The following is a 4,227-nucleotide window of genomic DNA, read 5'->3' on the forward strand; positions in this document are numbered from 1 at the left end:
GAGGGGGATGGAGGGCAGTGGGAAATCGTGCATAAAGAATTAAGATGTGTTATGTACATGTGCTAACTCCCCTTGAGGAATGTGATCATTATTTATACTAAAAACATGTATTAATAAAAAAATAAAAACTAAAAAAAAGCTTATATGTTTACTACAGATAGGTACTAGGGTGATTGGATGATATGAGGGAGCACTTGAGATAGTGCTTTTAGAGAGAAAAGATGATCAAGTCTCCAGAAGGGTGTGGCATTCACACTGTGTAACAGGGGCAGTGAAGACGTAGATTGCGGAAGACCATGGAAAGGTTGTAGGATCACTGCACTGAAGATCCCACTGGGTTCAGAAACTGTGGGAGTCACATTACCAGAGGGACTGAGGTGGAGGTACAAACAGTGAATGCATTGTCATGTCCTCTTTTCTCTCTCCCCTTAAATCATTGGTCTTAAGTTTTATGTTATTTCCTGTTAGACTGAGTATATTACCCTGGTGTGTATTTTTTACCAACTTGATTAGTAGCTGACAACTCATCTAATATTCACTATACATTTCCAACTTATTACTAATTGGGGAAAGCCAGATATATGCTACTAAGCAATCAAATGAATGCCTTGCTTCCAGTCTGTCCTCTGGATTGACTATGGCCAGTCTCCCGCTGGTTGACCACGGGCTGTCATGTTCCCACTGCACTGCCTGCCTCTGAGTCCTTGCAAAATGCAAATGGATGTGGATGATGACTGTCTTGCTACTGAAAGCTTTGAATACATACTCTTCGTGTGTTCTCACTTGGATGGTGTTGTTTGTTTCTACATTAATATATAGATATAAATATTATGTATTATAGTTGCAGCAGTAAATTCCAGTGCCTACTCACTACGGAGTTGTTTAAAGCTTGGCCAAGTACAGCTAGTGAAACCATCTCAACAATCAGATTTTATATACAGTGTTTATGTTCAAAGTCTTTATGTGTAATTAATGCATTGTTTGGGATGCTGAAAGTATAGAAAGCAACAATCTGTGTTCTCATTCTACTTTTAAATGGATGAATGTATTAAAATTGTGTTACACTAGGGATTTTGTTAAGTATATTTTAACTGTTCTTGTTGCAGAAAATTAATAATGTGAGAAAACAGATGTTAATCTGCTTCTCTACAGAAACTATTTTACTAACAACACCTTTCTCTATAGATATCCCATAGCATCATGCTGTAAAGCTCAAATATATAAAATAAAATTTATTTTTCAATAGCCTACTTGTATGTGCAATATATACAGAAGTGTGTATTTGAAATACAAGTGAGTGTGTTCAGTAAACTTTTAGACACACAAGCCTGAAGATTAGGGAAGAAACCAGGACTAGAAATATGTTTGAGAGTCATGAACATATACATAGCACAGTGGAAACAAAGGAAGTGGATGAAAGCAAATGAGATAAAGAAGACAGATAAAAGCTGAGCTCTGAGAATTTGAAAGACCAAGAAGAGGACTCAGTCAAAACTTTCTGAGGTGCTGCCCTAAAATGACCAGTTCTTAAGAAATTTGAAAATCTCAGCTTTTCATTTTTGAAGAATTAGATACACTCCACTGCCAAAGTTGTGCTCATAGCATAGTATAGAGGAGCTTGAGCATATCTTCTATGCTAATTATTAATAATTCAAAGCCATGATGTAGCTACAGTTATCTTCTTTTTTTAAAAGAGAATAAAAAATAGCAAAATAACAACATATATAAAAACAAAACAATAAATATGTTACAGGGTTTCAAAATTAGAATGATAGGAATTAACAGTGGTTGTTATATTGCATATTGTTGTCTTCAATGAAATTGCTCAGATTACCAGTTGTAAGAATGCAAGATTGATCAAACCATTAAAGAGAATAAAAACTAATAAAAAATTAGAAAGGATACAGAGCTTCACTAGACAAGGTGGTAGGAATTCACCAATGGTTGTTATATTGCATATTGTTGTCTTCAAATTAGTTTTTCAAATTATCGGATATAAACATGCAAAATTGGTCAAAAAATTATAAGCATTAACTGTTCCTTTCAATACACCATTAGACGGGGGCTGGGGATTTAGCTCAGCGGCAAAAGCGCCTGCTCTGGCAAGCGCAAGGTCGTGAGTTCGGTTCCTGGTACTGGAGAAAAACCAAAACCAAAAAAAAAAAAAATACACCATTAGACAGCAACAGTACAATTATCCCAGCGTGTGTGTGTGTGTATGTGTATATATATATATATATATGATCCCTTCTTTCTTTTTTTCCTTTCTTTCTTTTGAGCAATTTCTCTCCCTTTCATAATATGTATTGTATATTTTGGGTTTTATTTACTCTTTCAGGTTCTTACACTACGGAGACAATATGATGTTTACACATGTGGGTCCAATTTATTTCACTTATGAGTATGATCTCTAGTTACATCCATTTTCTTAGAAAAACCTCGAGTTGATCTATTTTTATAGCTGAGTAACATGAGGTTAAATAAAAATACCACATATTTTTTTATGCACTCCTCAGTTGATGGATATTTGGGTTGGTTCCAAGATTTAGCTATGACAAATTGTACTGCAGTAAACATGGGTGCACATATATTGCTGCAGTATGATGTTTTCAGTTCTTCTGGGAAAATATCCAGAAGGGGAATAGTTGGGTTAAGTGGGACCCGTAATCCTAGTTTTATGAGGAATCTCCACATTGATTTCCACAATCTGCACTCCCACCAGCAGTGGAGAAGAGTTCCTTTCTCCCCACAGCCTCTGCAGCATTTGTTATTGGTGATTTCTTGATGATAGCCATTCTTTCTGGGGTGAGATGAAATCTCAGTGTTGTTTCTACTTCCATTTCTTGAACGACCAATTATATTGAACATTTTTTTCATATATTTATTTGCTATTTGTATTTCTTCATCTGAGAAATGTGTATTCATCTCTGATACCCATTTTTGATTGGGTGTTTGAATTTTGGGGGCCTGATTTTTTAAAATTGTTTATATGTTCTAAATAAAAGTCCTTTGTCTGAGAGACAAGTGAGTATAATTTTTTCCCATTTTTTGAGTTTTCTTTTCACTCAGTTGGTTATTTCTTTTGATGTAGAAAAACTTTTCAATAAGATGAGATCCCAGTTGCCGGTTCTTTGAAGTATTTTCCCTGCAGTTTGGTTTTGGTTCATAAATTCTCTGCCTACCCCAATGACTTCAAGATTTCTAGTTACTTTCTCTTCCAGTAGATTTAGTGCTTCTATTTAATACTTAGATCTTTAATCCATTTTGACTTTGTTTCAGTGCATGGTGACAGACATGTGTCTAGTTTTAATCTTTGGCATGCGGAAAACCAGGTTTGCCCACTCCATTTATTAGACAGGCTATCTTTCTTCCAGTGAATGTGTTTGGCCCCTTTGTCAAAGATAAGGTGGCTGAGTGTGTTTGTAGTTGTATCTGCACCTTCTAATCCGTTCCACTTATCTTCAGGTGTGTGTTTTTGCTAGTAACATGCTGATTTATCACAGTAGCTTTGTAGTACAATTTCAAGTCAGGGATTATGATGCCTCCTGCCTTCCCTTTGTTGCATAGGATTGCTTTTGCTATTGTAGGCCTCTTCTAGTTCCACATGAATTTTAAGAATATTTTCTCTAGATCTGTGAGATATACTAATGATATTTCAATTGGGCTTACATTGAATCTTGAATCTATACAATAATTTTCAGAGTATGATTTCCACAATATTGGTGCTTCCTATCCATGAGCATGGAATATCTTTCCATTGTCTGAAATCCTCTTCAATCTTTTTTTTCAGAGTACTGTAACTTTCACTGTGTAGACCTTTTACTTCCTTTGTTTGATTCCTAAGTATTTCATTTTTTTAGGTGCTATTATGAAAGATGTAGTTTACCCAATTTCTCTCTCATTGTATTTGTTGTTTGTGTACAGGAATGCTACTGATTTTTGAGTGTTGACTTTGTATCCAGCTACACAATTGAATTTTTTTTTTAATTTAAAGAATAAAAGAAGGATAACATAATAATAGGGAGACTTAGCAAATTACAGACAAAATGGTAGAAAATTATCAATGGTTATCATTTTACATATTATTATCTACAAAATAGTTTCTCAGGAAAACAAATAGACAAATAATAGTGAGTTAGAGACAAAAGACATAACAGATTATCAAGAGTTGTTGTGCTATACTTTGGTATCTTCAAAGTGGCTTCTAAAGAAAATAAATAGAGCTAT

The sequence above is a fragment of the Chinchilla lanigera genome, unplaced genomic scaffold, assembly GCF_000276665.1.
Source record: "Chinchilla lanigera isolate Chin_1 unplaced genomic scaffold, ChiLan1.0 scaffold00046, whole genome shotgun sequence".
Lineage (NCBI taxonomy): Eukaryota > Metazoa > Chordata > Mammalia > Rodentia > Chinchillidae > Chinchilla > Chinchilla lanigera.